Below are 17,700 nucleotides of genomic sequence, written 5' to 3' on the forward strand. Positions count from 1 at the left end.
TGTTCCGTAAGTCGTCCGAACGGAAGATATTTGTTAACGTTAGGAAAATATAATTAGGCGGGAAATGTTTAAAAGAACGTAGCAGGTTTAGTTCGTGGTCTAACAATTGAGTCTCAATTAGCACCTTCGTTCACGATTATGGCCTCTAATTACGCGTTCGTCCGTGCTTTCAGCAGCTCGTTCTTCTTATAATTGTAATTAAATAGCCAGAAAATGTTCGAGTTCCGTTCGGTTGCCGCGATAAAAGGCAAGAATTCTATAAAAAAAAAAAAAAAATTGTAATCGTTCGTAATCGCGGACTTGCACGCCTCGGCGTGGGGTGAGCCTACGATTTTCCATCGTTCGCCGATCCTTCGTCGATGATTCGAAGGAGAGAGAGAGGGAGAGAGGAAGGAAAGGCGCGGAAGAAACGTTTAGACTAACTCTTCGTCGAACGAACGGATAATAATCCGTGTGCCATGTACATTCTCCGTTACTGCTGCATCCACGCTACAGCCAATTAATCCGGCAATCACGAGCGGTTCTCCGCTCCACTCCACCTGCTTTATTTGCCATTAAGAAGGAACGTATACCACGCAGGCCGCGCCATTGCGTCCAACGCGAAGGAAGGGAAGAACGATGAAGAAGATGGAGGGTAAGCAGGTCGATTCTCGATCCGACTGATTCGATGTGGGCGTCGACTTCGCGAATGCGTTCCGACGACGTACGAGCGCACGATATTGCTGGAAATTCGGTAACGTTCTCGTATTCCACCATCGTGATAGCAGCAATGATACGACTATCGTTCACGTACGTCTCTTTCCCTTTTATTTTCTCAAGATTTTCCGCTCGTATAGAATATTGGCTTCGTTTGCGTTCTTATTTTCTTCGTTCTTCCCATACTCGTTCTTCCTTCCCTTTCTCTGCTTCTCTTTCTTGTTGTTCGAGTCTTGTGCGTCTCATCCACGTCCGTTTTGCGAGCCTTCCACCTTGGTGGCCGACTCGGTGCGCACACAGATGTATCGTGCCGTAATATGAAGTACGAGTCGAACGTGTTCTCGAGACTCGTCCCATCCCTTCTTTTTGCCTTTGATTTTCTCTTCGTAAAATCTTGTACCTCCGAGGATTGGCTTGCTTAAGAGAACAGAGAGATGGTATTAAAAGGCTCACATTCGCATCGGTATTCCGCGATTTCCTGTTAAGCTGATTAACCGAAGGCATCAATCATTCGACTCTTACACAGCTGGTAATTAATTTTAAAAAACGTCAAGTATTTTCGAGAGTCTCGCCTTCCTGTGAAATTTAATTCTTGCACGTTCTCTAGGTCACTTCCGACGATCTCTAGGATAAGAATAGCCATTCGTTTATCGTAGAATTTCTTATGATTCAAGAAAATATTAATAGTTTTTCCGCAAGTATCGACCATTACGATAGAACTTTGATTTTCTCCAGTTTCGATATGACGAATAAGAGATCTTACGTAAGCTAAGACAAAGAGTAAAAACTGGGAATCGAAAGGAAGTCGGATAAAGGATTGAGCCTCCAGCGAGGCACAAAGTCGTGACATTTTTTTCGTGCAAGGTGCATCTTCCGCGTGTGTCGATGCAACGTGACTCCGGCTCGTGCTCGCCAACGAGGGGAATAGCAGTTCCCTCTCTCGAACTATAAACTCCGTCACTATTTTGATTCCCAGCATTTGGCATGATCGTACGCGCGTCCGTGCTCCCCTCATGCAATATTGATGACCCGCCGCGGATCAAATGCCCCATGATAGCCCCCACCTACCATCTCCCTAACCGGTATCCTGATTGCGAAGCGGGTCAGAGCCACTGATTTTCAATGGATGGGAGCCGAATTTAAACTATGATTATACCCCCCGCGTCGTCTAAGTACGGGCCTCGAGGTCGGTCTAATGAAGCTTCTCCGAATTAGCGCTGCGTAAATTGCGCACACTTCCCAACAGGCTTAGATAACGACACGTGCCACTATCACGAAATTAGCTATACATGAAAGTCGCGATAATTATCGTTAGTTAGATAACTCGTAATTATTCCATTTACTATGATCCGATATATATTGACACGAATTTTGCATTCTTTGCTTATGAGTATGTGCATTTGTAGAGTGACTTCTCTTGGATTCGACACGAGGAAAATGAACTCTTTCAAGATATTGGAAATTTATCGTGACACCTTCTGCTTCGAGGTAAAGACAAAGAATTATTGGATATTTCCGCTACCAACTGCGAGTCACTCTTTTCTAACCTGGTTCAAGGTGGGAGAAATTTCCAAAAAACCAAGAACCGCTCCGCGTTATCAAGCGTGCCGTTGTCTATTGTGTTTCCGCTGTTTTGTTTTGGACTTTCACTGTAAATAGTTCACGATGCACAGCACGCATTTCGAAAAGGCAGGGCCCGTCTCAGATCGAAAATCTGTCGATAAGACGAAGAGGCAAAGGAAAGGGCATTATCTCACGGTTAATATGGCGTTCCAAATTTTACCGTATTTAACTTTAACGCTATGGAAACGCTTCAAGTTATATTTTCTAGTTAGCTGAAATCTACTTATCATTTCATTCGCACTATATAAATCTGCTGTAAATTTCCTAAAAAATATAACGAGTCAGTGTTCTAATATTCTATGATCGGCAGTGCGTGAACGACTTAAAACATACTTTATACGACTTTCACAATAACCTGATAGTTGGGTCCGTTTCTCGCGAAACACGCCTCTTATCGACGAAAATCTCTTATTATAGGAGACTCGATAGCCGAACGAGATTCTCAATTTTCACTTTAGCGTGGCCAGGTTTAAATGCTGTTTAATTACCTGTCACAAGCACGTAGCTCGAATGAAAAATATACACGAGCAAAATTAATACGGCAATTAATCTTGCCCGTGTCAGACGCGAAAATTATGATCGCTTTATGTAGCGCTATGTCCGGCTGACAAGAACCCGCCGTAATGTCAGGGTTACTACATTTTTCCGCAAATGGAAAAAGAAACGAGCCACGGATTTAGCTCAGTCTCCGGGATGAGATAAGTTTTTTGCAAAGATACGCTATGTACGATATGAACCAGCAACGAGAAACGGGACACTCATTCTTACCGTAATATTCCGACGTCACTTCCAGAGGGTGTCCCTTTAATAATTTATTAGCAAGCCTGGTAACGGAACAGGGAGTCTCTGATTGTGTCGTGTCGTCTGTCCCCGGCATTGTCGGGCCAACTCGCCGCGGGTGGTCCTTGACACGATCCCGGTACTTGGATGCTGTAGCTGTTATTAATACCTGAACTGCCGATCAATTATTTATGATACGATCCTTGTCAAATTACTTCTTCCGATGACTTGCCAAAAATATCTTTCTTCTTTCGTTCTACGTTTAACGTTAGAAGTGTCCTTTAATACGCTCATATGCTCATATAAATGCGTTGTTCATAGTTAATGGGAATTAAAGTGATACGACGGGGATCAATAAGTACACGAAGATCGCAAGAGGAAGACGTAATAAATATATTTTTCTTTATTTTGTGTCTTTAATGTCACTGTTTATGATTAAACAGAATTTTAATATGACATATTTGCATATGTCTGGGAATTTCAGAAATGGAAATGAAATAACCTGTTAAAAATGTCTTTTAAAAATGATTTATGAGTCGAAGGAGTTTTGTGAAAAGCAAAGGCAAAAAATATTTTAACGTACGCATAGTTCTAATAAATCAAGTATGTAAAGAGAATCTTGGTGACATGGAATGGCTTGATAACGTACTGAATTTTAAAGATACTTTTCTACGGATTTAATTTAAAGCTTGCTCTTCTATAAAAGATAAGAAGAATGTGATTTGCTACGTTTCTCATCCATGGCCTTCGTATGTAAATCATATTTCTGTTTCAATGAAAGTGAATATCATTAATCATCGACATTACTAAAGACATTTCCATGTCTGTATTAACTACAACGGTAGAAAATTATCGGACATTTTTACTAACTTGATAATTCTAGCGATAAAATGCGATAAATAGCGTATTTCGAAATCGTGAACGCTGTACACGAGAATTACTTGAAGTTTCTTTAATGTACACCGGCCATAGGTGAAATATTATCAGTTCGCAGGAACGATCATTGTATAGTAGATTCCAATTGCATCATCGATTATTAATGTCGCAGGAGACGCATTAATTATTTCCGCCCGTATCTCTCGAGTCGATCGTACACACGAACGTTCATTATTCGAAGCTATCAATTACGTGTATCCGTAAAAAAATGTTGCTATTAATCGGCCAACGATTCGGCCGTTAGTTATCCGGCGGTGTTTCCTCTTTTAAAATGTTAGACGACTCGATACACATACCTCTACGCGATATCTCTTTCACGCGATTTTCGCGGCCTACGCGATCGAATTTTTCTCGTCTATTTGATTTACACGTGTACATCGATTTACGTTACTATCTCGATAAATCATTTCCACGGGCGTTTATCTAAATATTAATTAAATGGTCGTTGGCCACGGCGAGATATTTAAATAAAGCGGAATGTTTTCGCGAACGTTCGCGCTTATCGATTGATAGGGACGATCGCGCATAGACGTGTTACGATAAGGATCCTGGCTAAGGATAAGAAAGACGAAGATCCTCGGTCGTAAATCGAGTTTCGTCGTACAAGTGGCGCGCCTCCCATCGTCGTTCGCGATCGGGCCGCGTGCGAATTAATCCACCGACGGGCCGTACGTGTTCCACGGCGAAAACGTGTGTGCGTGAGTGATACATGCGTATTTCGGGCCGCGTATATAATAACAGGTTGCCAGTACGGGGCCCTCTCCTAACCCCTCGCGGCCTCTCAACCAGTGATGTATGCGCTAATTGTGAGGCCCCTTCGCTCCGACTCGAACTCTTCCCCACTTTGTTTCTCTTATTTTCTTCTTTTCTTCCCCACTACGCGATTCCTCAAGAAGGTTAATATCGACTCCGATTCAATTTGAGAGCAGGAAAAGACGCGCGGTGGACTGCCCGATCGCGTGGCTGTCGCTGGTGCGCGAGTGATCGATTCCATCTTGCAGATGAAGATCGTTCGTTGGCCGGTTGTATCTTTTCGATGTCGTCCACGTTGAACGCTCGTTGCGTAAATTTATTTCCAAGAGGACGTCAGATAAGACGGGTACTCGTTCTTCCTTTCGCCCAAAGGGTTTCGACATCTGCCAGCGCCAGCTACATTGGCAGAATGTATCGGCCGGCCCGAAGCAGGCAATTAAGTAATTAAACAAATCTGTCGAAGGCGTTATGAATGAGTGGACGCACGCCCGTGAGCGTCTTTGTAGGTTGAAAAGGTAGAAACATCGTGTACCATGGCGTACGATATTTTTATCCAACAACTCTCTGTTACGTCTTTGTATACAGCTGCCAAGCAACTAGCGGCGAGTGTATATTCGTTCGATGGGAAAGGCAGAATTTTTGTCAAGCTGCAGCTGTAATTCAGTGGAGGTGACAGACAAACTACGCGGCCATAAAACACGAAAACGAATCTCGGTTAGGAAAAAAAAAAAAGAAATCAGAAACTAGGCTCTGTTTTACGACGCGTGTCGCACTCGCCATGTCAATTTCGTTGGCGCGCAATCAAGCGCAGACCAAGCATTAACATTGCTCTCACTCCCAAGTTTAATCAAACGCTAACCAGCGGAGATTTAATCTACCACAGACTCCCCCGGGTTTTCCCTACCCACAAAGCGTTTCCTCGTTCACCACGATCCTGAAAGCCTCGCGGCGTCATTGGTATCGTCGTTCCTCTCTCTCTCTCTCTCTCTCTCTCTCCTCGCCTGTTCGATTCGTCGACGTAGGTAATATAATCACAACACTCGGGGTGGCCTCGTTATTTATAGGCACTCTATTTGCGCCAATGGAGCTCGAATTTGGCGACGATATTGACTCCGGTTGCGATTAAGGGACGAGTCGTAAGCACTCGATCCCTAATCTACTCTCTCAGTCTCTCTCTCTCTCTTTCTCTGCCACCCTAATGTGTCCCCAGGGGATGCTAAACGTTGGTTTTCTTAACGTTTGCTTTAGGAGCGAAACAAAGTCACCGGTTTGTCGATCGGTGGTTACAGGGTCGAGAAAACCTCGCGTTAATTGATCGGTCTCAAATGGGATTTCCGTTTCGCGGATCTTGATAAGGGACTATCAAACAATTTGCGGGATAGATAAGGCCAGCGTCAGCGAAACGAGCGGTCGAATAAATGCACGAGAAAGTTTGAAGCGAGGAGTATCGAGGATGAAAGAAAATTAACGGTGATACGATCGACACGAAGAGCAAAGTTCGCTTCCTTTCGTTTGTACGGCCCACAAAAGTTTCGCGACCCACGTATCGCCAACTTTACACGCCCACGTAATACCCCGTGTCAACGGCGGCCAGGTTACCGCAAGGAAAAAAAAAAAAATGCATGCGTCACGTGTGACTTCCGGCCGCGATCAACAATTGCAGTTTGCAGATAATACGTTACGAGACTTTGTCCTCGAGTAAAAATGACTAAGCTCGAACACTGACAGTTCTAGCTACTTGCAGTTGCGACAAGCGGTGAAAAGTATCGTGGACAAGGAGACATATTGCGTATGCTTCGAAACGGGCCTTTGCTTTAATGTTACAGGCTTTGTAGTTACTTTACTCGACTATCCTACGGAAATATTTATACAACCCCTTAATTTTCACGTTCGTGACACATAAAAATAATACGTAGAAACGATCAATCTGTGAAGAGTCACGATATTTGCAATTATAGTCGGCATATTTGTTGAGTTGTTTATGTTGAGACGTATAAAAACTGCGCGGAACAAACGCGAGTCCATTTTTTGCTGATCTTTCGACATTCTCTTAATCGATGACTAAGAGATAAACGATATTAATCTGAAATAATCGAAGAGAAAAAATAACTTGGTAATTTTGAAAATAGGTGCAAAGAATCCATTTGATAGTTTCATAGAAAAACAAATAATATACAATAATACATTTTTCTCGATACGTACAAAAAATTTAATCCTCGAAGGGATAAAGACTCCGCGAAGGATGAAGCTCGATAGCCGAACATAGCGCAATCATATTCGAGATATCGTTTTTCGTTGCAACAACATTGCCACAACAATTTTGGAATCGAAGCACACGCGGTTCTAGCGTCATGCGATTTCCATCGGGAATCACAAATTTACAGGCTGCCCGATAGCCATACGATCGTCGCAACATCGTTGATGACACGTTGCTGCGTTTCCTCGACGCTCGGAATATCGTGCAACATGCGTTTACGCGTAATAAAACTGGCCAACTGCAGACACCGCGCATCGAGCTGTCATCGCAAAACGAATGCATTTATTTTTTATATTCGTCCTACTCTGAAACGACCGAGATAACTTCGTATTCCGCAAAAGAAAAATTGTCGAAACGTGTACGTAGCTTTTGAAACATTCCGAGCCTGTGTCGAACACGAGGGCAACCTGGGTGGTGGTTGTGGTAGGTTTTCTTTGAAAAAATTTCCCGAGTTCCTCGGGGCGGTAGATCGGTATCTCTGTCAAGGTAATTACCAAAGGTTGCGTTGGCGGTACGATGATCCGACCAAAGATACAAATTTTGGCGCGTGGGCCTCTTGTTCTTCCACAGGTTTCCAACCCCGGAATTGTATTTGGGGTCGAAGAGGGATAAAAAGGTGCCGCTTCGCTTCGACATACACCTGCGAATGTTTCTCAAAGTCGAGCTAAACCTACAAAGCCTGCTAATCTATCTGAAGAATATAAATATTTCATTTGGTATTAATAATACTGCGTTGCTGAACTAACACGATAAGAAGAACAATTTCAAGTGATTCGTTCCCACTTTCGCACATTTCACAGTTCGCGGTAAGATCTTTTTGTGCAAACGAGATCCTGCGTTTGTAAAACACTTGCTCTTTGTCCGAACTTAAAAGTGAACGTATCGCGAGCAGATTTTAGCAGTTTGACCGCGACAAAGTCAAGGCGAGACACAACTGCGATGCATCAAATGGCGGGTTGATAAAAAGAAAAGTTTGTCTGAATACAAAGGGTTAAGTTTCGGCATTGACGAACATTTCGTAAGCAACGAAGGGAATAATATATTCCGTGTTGAACTCTGTGTCTAATTGACACTTTGTTCTTGGAAGCGTATGGTAATACATGCACATTTAAATCCTGAATCGTATTTAGACTCGAAGTAGGCTAAAAAGTCTGTAGTTTAGTTCGTCATACACCTGCTAGTATTTCTCAGACTCGAGCCAAGTTGTCATAGTAGTCGACTTCCAGGGTATATCGAGTCTCATTTGGTATTCCACGCTGCACGATAGTGTAGCCATTAAAGGATACGGCTAGTACGCGGATATAGAACGATTAACAGAAACTGGCAAAGTTATCCACGAGAAAAGGGAAGATTTAGTTCCGCTGTGTTTTACTCTTCGCTGAATCGTACCGGCGATATTTTCCACGACTACGATCGTAGCGTCTTCCGAGGAACGAGTTAACCGAGCATATCGCAGTGTCCGAGTATTTTTACAAGCGAGAGCACTAATTTGCATTTTAATCGCTAGCAACGAGCAGAGGCGATGCGAAAATGTTACCTGTCACCTTCCAGAGAAATTTTAATAGAGCGCGTGGTACAGGATCGATATTATCGCCGGCGGTCTCCTCTCGATTGAGACATCGTCGATGATCTCGATCCGGCGTCCGATCGATTTGTAGCGATGGGACAGTTTCATTTCTCGTCGACGCAACAGTACCAATAGGAGCCCTGCCCAAGAAGGTGGAGCTCCACTTGGCGCGAACTTACCAATTACGCAATTAAATTGTCATATATCCAGCTCGTTGGCGTCATTACAGTGCGAGCGAACTCGGTCGAATCAATCGTACACCGCCGAACATATTACGCAATTACTAGAATTCAATGTGTTTGAAATTCGAGGGACAAATGTACTTACATTTCTCTTGCCAGCTTTACAATTTTGTCCGCTGTACGATTATCTACAACGATTGCACGCACGATGTATCATCGAAATTGGCATCGGACACTTTGTGAATGTATCTGGTCGGACGGTGCTGGGGCACAAGGGGGAAAAAATCCCAGGCGATTGGTTGTTGGAGCGAGAGTCGCGTTGCTTGGGAATTAAAGGCTTAATTCCAGTAATCTTCGTGTCAGACTGGCTTCTGATCCAGGCCGGATGGCCCGGAGAGTACCGATGCTGGATACCCGTGGAGTCCGACGGTGCTTAGCTAGCCAGTAGGTGCACACACCGAATAATAATACACGAGTCGGAGAGAAATAAGGGGCGAAGGAGCCATACCGACCGAGTAGGGCAAAAGAGGAGGGCATAGGAGGAGGAGGTAGAAGAGGAGGAGGAGGAGGAGGAGGAGGAGGAGAGATTCGATAATTACTACCGGGAGTCGTGGAGGCGGCCATGGAATCCTCCTCCCGCAACGAGCGCAAACGCGCAATTATTCCCCATCGCCATCCGACGGGATCTCTGATTCCGAGTTTCCTGCCCCGGTATAACGTGCACGCGCGTACGGATAAGGAGCTCCCGGTATTTGATCTTACGTAGCACTCGTTTTCCGCCTTCGCTCGCTCACTCGATCGGCCGAAGATAAATCTCGATACGATTGCGAGATATTCCATCGTTTCACCACGGTGGAATAAGCTACGGTTAGACGAGGCAGGTAGATTTTGATATCTTTAAATCGAACCTTGAACTTTGCATAGAATAAATACTGTTTGTTGTACGTTATGGGGCGTTGTTAGTCTTTAATATAATGACGAAGGAGCGAGAGAATATTGTGTACTTTACGAAATATCGCATCGTTTTATCGCGGTAGGGTGAGATATGGTAATTTAACTTAACCAGTTAGCTGTTGCGACCACTTTGAAAATTTTGAAGAACGCGTACCTAAAGTGTGTCGCAAAAAAGCAAGCAACGACGAGATACTCGTTAAAGACAGAGTACGTGCGGCTGTTATAAGATGGAATTAAGTTGTAGCGAAGTGACTTTAGATTTTTCATTTTATTACTAACAGGTCATAACACAAAATAGTTCCTTTTCTTCGTGACGAGTATACACTTTTTTCCATCAATTCCGTGTATTTTTTTTTTTTTTTTAATCTTAAATAATGATATATTAAACTGTTACAAAATAATAATCAAATATCTTAAATTGAACGACGATATTCTGGTACTCTTTTGCTTACCTGTAAAAGGAAAAACATGGACAAGAATCATCTTTCTTAGAAACCCTTCAAGTACAAAGCAAATTGTTTGAATTATTTTTGAATTATTTCTACTGACACAAATAACATTATCTTAGCCTATACTTCTATGGCTCAATCGAGTTTTAATCGCCTTCCACCGTTAGGTCGGGTAATTTCCAATCGCATCCTTTAAATACTCGGATAAATTTCACTGCCGATGAAAAAGGAAAATTTCTCCCATGGCATATCTTTACCGCCTAGCGTGCGTGTTCGTCGACAGTTTCTCTTCTTCTTGGTCACGGTCTGACGCTTCTAATCGTCGCTGAATGAAGTTAACGCGTTCTCTCAGGATCTTCAACGGCTCGAAACCGCAAGATTCGCTCGAGTATCAAGCCTCTTAAAACGTCCTCTCCCACTTCGTTGTAAAATACGATCAACAAAATATCTAATTGCTCGGTGGAAACGGCGCTGAAAGTGCGCGTGACGTTCCGCCGATGTTTCCCGGCAACGAAGCGTGGCGATTTTTCTTTAGCACGTATTTCTGGCACCGGGGTGCATCCACCCTTTGGACATGTTTGCGATGCAAGACGACCGACATCGGCGTCTTTGCTCCGCGTCATGGACGAACGAGTGCGGTCGCGATGGGCGTGGTGGCCCGCAGTCAGAGAACCGTGACGCATCGAGCACACGCTATTCACGCGCACGCACGCACGCGTATACACGAGCACGGGCACGAGCATGACACGGGACACGTTTTATATATACGCATCCGTGGCGCGTGCGTCCACTTCGCGTTCGTTCGTCGCTTTTCCAAGATCGTACACGGTGTATGCCTAAATTCGTGTATATTCGTAGTATAATCGAAGTCAGAAGGATTCTTCGACTTAAAAGTTGAATGGAAATCGAATTAAATCGAAGTTAGATGAAAATCGGATTGTACGAAGAATAAAAGAGTATGCGCTGGGTCGTAGATGGTTGTAGATGGATCATAGAATAACCGAAAATATAAGAAGATATGAAAGCTAGGTCGTCCGAGAAGTTTCTTTCGTTTTATAAGGAAATAATGAATGCACAATATTTTTCGTTTTATATTATTTTATCGAATTACGTATGATCCATTTTCTTCTATCAAAATAAAGATCACAACGTTCGACAGATTAGGTTTCATGTTCGTATAAAAATGCATCGTTTTAAAGCACGCATTTGTAAAAGAAAGACACTTTTCGGACAACCTAATACTTCAGTGTCTCTTTAAGTATACGAACATTTTAAACGAATTGATTTGTGCCAATTTCACCACATCACGTGTATATTTTCAACATTTGACGCTCTTTTTTTAAATCGGAATACTCACTACGAAATATGTATTTATATGGAACCATGAAATCTGGACATAATGTCACTATATGCTACAGGTTTACATTGTGCAATACGATGGATAGAATTTTTCGAAAAATTGCAGTTAATTTGCATCCCTCAGGCGAGAAAAGGAAGTCTCTTGACGCGTACTCAGGTTAGACACGGACAATTAGAGGTAGTTTGTCGAGGCGATCGTGTGGAAGCTACACGCGTACCAAAGTAATTCGCGATCCGAGTGAGCTCGATGACCGGTGATTTGCACTCAACCTTGGCAATTCTCTTTTAAAATCGCCGAGTGATGATGACGCGTGACGAACTTAATAAATTCAGTCGTTGTCAGGGCAAAAAGCGTCATTACCGATCGCACGTAAATCCTTGGACGCATTAAAGATAAAACCACGAGATTTGCCAGATTTTTGGTCATCTCGTGGACATTTCCTCTAGAGAAGGGAATCAGTTTCTCTGATAACGATGCTTCTTCGCGTTACTTCCATATGCGTATCGCCGTGATCGTCTCTGGACGTGTTTGCAGTAATTGTCCCACTGACACGAAAAGCAATTTCTGTAGTAACGGTATAAGAACGTAGTGTCGATTCGTTCGTTTCGTGACGTAAGCTCGTTAGTGAGTCCCTAACGTGCATGCCCCACTAGTGGCAGAATAATTATGGAAAATTATCGTCCCACGCTGGACTGGAGATGCTCGTGAGGCATGAAAAAAAAAAAATACCAGCTATCGTAAATCACGTAAATCGCTGCATCAAAGGAATACCACAACCCTCCTCAAATTAAACGAATAAATCCGTTACTTCTGCTTGGGAATCTGCTTGGAGTACAATTTTATTTCGACGACTTTTTATGAAAAAATTCCAATCCTATGTACCGTACCCACTCGCTTAGGTTAAGCGAAAACGCTTTATTCGAAACTATTACTTGCGATCCTGCATATCCGGTTCGAAAAGCCATGAAAAACCAAGAACCCACGCAGTGAAGTACGCGAGAATCGAGATCTTTATCGAACGAACGTCTCGACGACCGTACAAGCCCACGTTGTACCATCGAAGACTCTTCTCTTCAACTATGACTCGACTCGCGTGGAACACGCGTGTCTATTCAACTTACACAGGTGCTTTCGACCCGTCAATCGCCTGTAAATCTTTCGACACACCTTGTTTCGTAAATTAATCTATAAAAATTCCTGTCCCTCTTTAGATATTAAAAACGCTAGGTTCTTAATCCTCGTGCAGATCAATTCTTTATCTAATTCTTTGCTTGATTCGAAATATTTCTTCAAACTTCTACTCTCATCCTCTTCTAATCGAGTTATTTAATTTCAAATGATATTAACTACTTGAACCACTCAAACGACTTTTAAATTCAAGTAACTTGACCGATCTAGACGAGGCTTCATGGTCCGAAAGCCAACTGACATTTACAATGTTGAAAACCGCGAATTTCTTCCCGTTTTGTCCAAAGGCGAAGGTTTTTCTTCTCGCTTACTACCGATGATGGTCGATCTTTAAAAGGGTGTTCGACACCCGTGGAGTCCAGCGACGTACCACTCCCAGGGTTGACTGGGTTCAGTGTCAGTCGTAAGTAATGACAATGCGATGACTGGCTGAGCGCTAAACACCTGCATTCACCACCTTATCTCGCGGATCCCGCTGTTAGGACAGGTTTTCGCTATCGTTAGCCGTCCTCGATGATAGTCGGTGTTCGTTCGGGACCATCGCTTTGGGTGGTCTCCCGGTCAATGGTACGCAACTTTGACGCGTCTCACGCGTCCTCCTCTGCCATTGTAAACGACGTGTCTCACTGTCGACCAAGCTTACGACTCATCCCACGTTGAACGAACCGAAATTCGAATCCTGCTCCTTTCTTCCTTTTTCCCTCAACTTCGAGTGATCGCTTCTTCGATCATTACTCGTCGGACAGCCATCTACAACAACGTAGCGTAATTCTAACTAGAATTTAATCGAAGTTTTTTTAAGAAGATCTTGAAAACTAAGGCAGGCAGTTGTAGCAGTTGTACTTATTTATTAAAACTAAAACTCGATTTAATTGTGCTGCACTCACAAGAACCGAATTTTAGTTACTGCCTTGAGAAACGTCGTTTCTTTGGAGTTTGAATTTGCCAATATTATTTTTATCATTCAGCTTCGTCCTATCGTTAATTATCAAGCGTATCGAAAAAGGAGATTATAAATCGGTATATTCGATGTTAAGAAGATTTAGATTTATGGTGACATTAACGCGCAATCAGGATATTCGTGCGATTTCCTTACGCGAACGCAGTTTTGGGAACAGGTAGGATAATTTTGGTAACGTGAAATTGTCATTTAGGAAAAGTTTTTAAAAGCTTTTTTAATGCGCAAATTATCTTTAAGTGATGTATAAATAAGGAAATTACAACAGCTTCGTTCTAAAACTTGTTCAATTCTAAGGTTCATCATTTTATTTGAAAGATATAAATCTACGATATTTTGGACAAATTACGGGCAATTAAAATTTTATTATATAAAACGATATTTTACATGTACTAATATTATATGAAATGAAAAATCACTCCATCAATCATCATTCAGAATCATCGAGCTCCTGCCATATGAATTCTAGTTGCGCTAAAGTCTAGCGAATTGTTTCTCGGTTCTGATCGGTTCGGATAAATGAATTTTTGTCGCATAAGAAACAATTGCGCAAATTGTCAAGCTGGACAATACGTTCCAAGGCCATCGAAATCGGCGAAGTGTACCTTATTCCGAATAATTGCTGCTTCTTCTTTCACTCGATGTTGGATTCGCGGCAGGAAAACTAATTGAGACAATTCGTCCTTAGGCTGATGCAAAAGGGAGGCAACGAGGTTCTCGAGGTACCCTCTCGTATTTACGGCATTCTGCCAAAAGTTTGGAGACCCTCGAGAGGCTCCGCTTTAATAGCGACACGTTTTCGCGAAAACGGAAGTAATTAACGGTGTTCCTTCGTTGAAGCGTCCCCTGTCGCGGGATTGACGATCGATATCAGCGACGATTCTGAATTCCGGCTCTCCCTTGTCGTCCCCCATGACGACGACACGCACACCTTCATCTTATTGATCTGACATCTACGTTCGTGTTAATTATACCGCGCGTTATCGTTCGGCCAATATCGTTGTTCTAGAAACAATTTGTTAGAGGACAATATTATACTTTTAAATTATATGTAGGAAGCACGCCGTTTCGATGTTACTAAGGAAGCCGTGCATGCAAGAAAAATGCAACAAAATCTTGTCCCTTTATCATGGGAATTTTATAAAGGATGTCTTTTCGAGTTGTGCCGTTCATTTTTCGATTATTGCCGTTACCATTGATCAACTCGTTAATTATCTTGTTTTTAACATTAAAGTTATTAGAAGGAATTCCAGCAATTCGTTGAATATTTCTTCCACGTACTTTACGCGCTTTTGCGTTTCCAAATTTTTGATAAATTCACAAAAATCCTCCATCGACCAAATTTCTGCTCGTCGTTAAACCGAGAAAGCGTATGGAAATTCATATTTTCGTGGTAGAACGCTGCTGAGTCTATAGAGGAAATGTGAATCTATAGAGAAATTCGTTTCGTCCTTTTTACATCACGTCGAATACTTTACTATGCACGCTTTATTTATTATTCGCGTGTTATATATTTCATACATTTGTGCACCTTTAAATTACCCATAAATACATAAATGTCCGTAAAATATTCGTCGTCAATTACGAAAGAACTGCGACGAAATAATTCACTCGTATCGATGAAATTTGACGAGCAAAGATACGTTCACCTTGCGTTTCCTTGATTAATTGAGAGTTTTTAAGCGGAGAAACGTCACTACGTAAGATTTAATGGCGTCAGTTTTGGAGAATCGACGCGTGCGAACGTCGCAGGTGCAGTCGATTCGGCAAGCAAATGGTACGTACGTACGTAGCCGCAGGGACGACGACCATCGTCCGAGTTCACTTCCTGGGCCCGTTGAATATTTATCGACGTTCGTCTTGTTTGTAGTTCGTCGTGGCTTGCTTGAATTTAAATATCGTAGCTTTCTCCGTGTGTGCGAGTCTCCTTCTTCGCCTCCATTTTTCCTCGACTGGTACTCGCCAGCTAGTATTATTTATAGACACGGCGTGCGTGTGCCGTTCGCCAAGAAACGTTCCGGCTCTCTTCTAGTAAAAGAAAAATCGCGAAAACATCGTGTGCCTGAATAACAAGCTGACAAGTCCAGCTATGTTTAGAAATCTCTCCGTGCAATGTAACGTATCGTCGGTGCACGTCACTTATAATACATACGTCGTCTTTATTTATTTGCGATCGAGCGTAATAGAAGCGACGCTAATGAAACCATCGCGACGTCAATAAATTTGAATTTTTATTTCATTCGTTTCTATTCCACCCGCTGTTTCATATTCTCGCAAAGTGAAAAACGATTTGATCGCTGAGCGATCTCAGAAGATATCCTGATAAATTTATTTCTGCAAAACCGAACGAGATTTAAACAAATAGGATCCTTCCGAATTGAATTACTCGATTATCCAATTCGACTAACCAATCGTGAAATTACTGGATATTGCCAAAATACATTATCGTAAATCGCCGTAAAATCTGCACGTACCTACCAAACTCGATGCGAACGTTTCAACAATTTCGCCGACGTTTTCCTCGCTTTTCGAGGGTCATGGAAATCATTTACCGTAAGAGCTCCGCCGCATCGACCCTCCATTCCTGAAAGCTCTTGAACAAAGCTCCGAAACGCTTCCAGAAACGCTGCCCTTTAAACCAGCGCGGAAGCGTTTGGTCCTTTAACGACTAAAATTCCAACGGGAGGAATTGGTTCACTGACGCATCCGTTTTCTACTCTTGGAGAAATAACGAGATAGAACATGGTCGCGTAAACCGCGGGATTATTGCGCGGAATTTATCTCGGGAGGAGCGTTGGCGCGGCGCACCAGCTAAAAATTTACCGCGCGCAGACTACCCTTGGCGCAGTTTCGCTTCTACCTTCCCCCAGCTGGGTAACGAGACGAGACGAGTCGGGACGCAGGAGCTCGAGAAAGGCATCGTGAATCGAGGCAAAGGCAAGGGTACACGCAACGGAGTTTCTTCTCCCGCGGGAAGGCGTGGTCGGGAGACGCGCGACGTCCATTTGTCTCGTGCGCCTCCCGCACCAGGAACGCCCTCGCATCCCACGGGCATCGATCACGTCTTCCTCTTACCAGCCGCATCGTACCGCGCCTGTGTACACTTTACGCGCACCTACCTTCCTACGTGTACGTACACGTACGAGTACTAGAACGTTCGCCACCCCTCTCGGCCCCGCTTCCCTCGCCCGCACAACCAGAGACCCCGACACATTCTGCCCTTCCATCCATTCGTCCGTCCACGACCGAGGAACCCAGCTTTCGCTACACTTTGCTCGGGATTTACAGAGAAAAATACCGTGAAGCGATCTTACTTGAACCACTGCCGGCTCGATATCCCCGTTAAGCGTTTTAGCTTTCGAGCGAATAACACACGATTCTTCGGCCAACTTATGTTCATTTTTTAGCTACCAACTTTACTCTGGCGCAACGCTAATTTTAAGGATAAAGTGTAGAGAGAAAAGGAAGGATATAAGAAAGTCAGGCTTTTGGTGTTTCCGAGCACTGGAATTTTTTAATTCGTTTTACTTTGATGATTTTACTTTTAACACTTTGCACTCCTATGTCGAGCGTGACTCGACATCAGTTTTTATCTCAGCAGCTCCTTTGTCGAATCCCACTCGACATTCTTTCAGTCTCAGCTTTTTTCGTGAAACGTACGAAAGAAAACCAGGATTGCATCCTGAAAATTGTTTCAAGATATATCATACACTTAAAAATTACAAAATACAACAAGAGTGTGAATAAAAGTGGTGTTTACGTGAATTTGTTTCTTCCTTTATTTATTTAAATTGTCTTGTTTTTTAGTTTGAGCAAATTTCAAATAAAACACTTAAAAGCGTTGGCAGCTGCTGCTAACGAAATTAAAATAAAATTCGGAGTGCAAAGAGTTAACACATTGCTTAACGATTAGTAAAATTATCGAGTACGTTGAATTATATTTGTTTAAGTTATTGTTGAAATTAATGTCTACTTAAAATTAGTAATAAGAAAAATG

General features: G+C 42.9%; 1 protein-coding gene across 1 annotated transcript in view; it reads right to left on the reverse strand.

The window, feature by feature from the left end:
• Positions 1 to 16,191, reverse strand: part of LOC139991550 (uncharacterized) — a 289,560-nt gene extending 273,369 nt beyond the window's left edge. Inside the window, exon 1 of the mRNA XM_074111933.1 lies at positions 16,178 to 16,191. The gene's annotated coding sequence lies outside the window, so the exon portion shown is untranslated. The remainder of the gene's footprint in view (positions 1 to 16,177) is intronic.
• Between the last annotated feature and the right edge of the window lie 1,509 nt (positions 16,192 to 17,700).

This window comes from Bombus fervidus, chromosome 10 (assembly GCF_041682495.2).
Source record: "Bombus fervidus isolate BK054 chromosome 10, iyBomFerv1, whole genome shotgun sequence".
In the NCBI taxonomy this organism is placed as follows: Eukaryota; Metazoa; Arthropoda; class Insecta; order Hymenoptera; family Apidae; genus Bombus; species Bombus fervidus.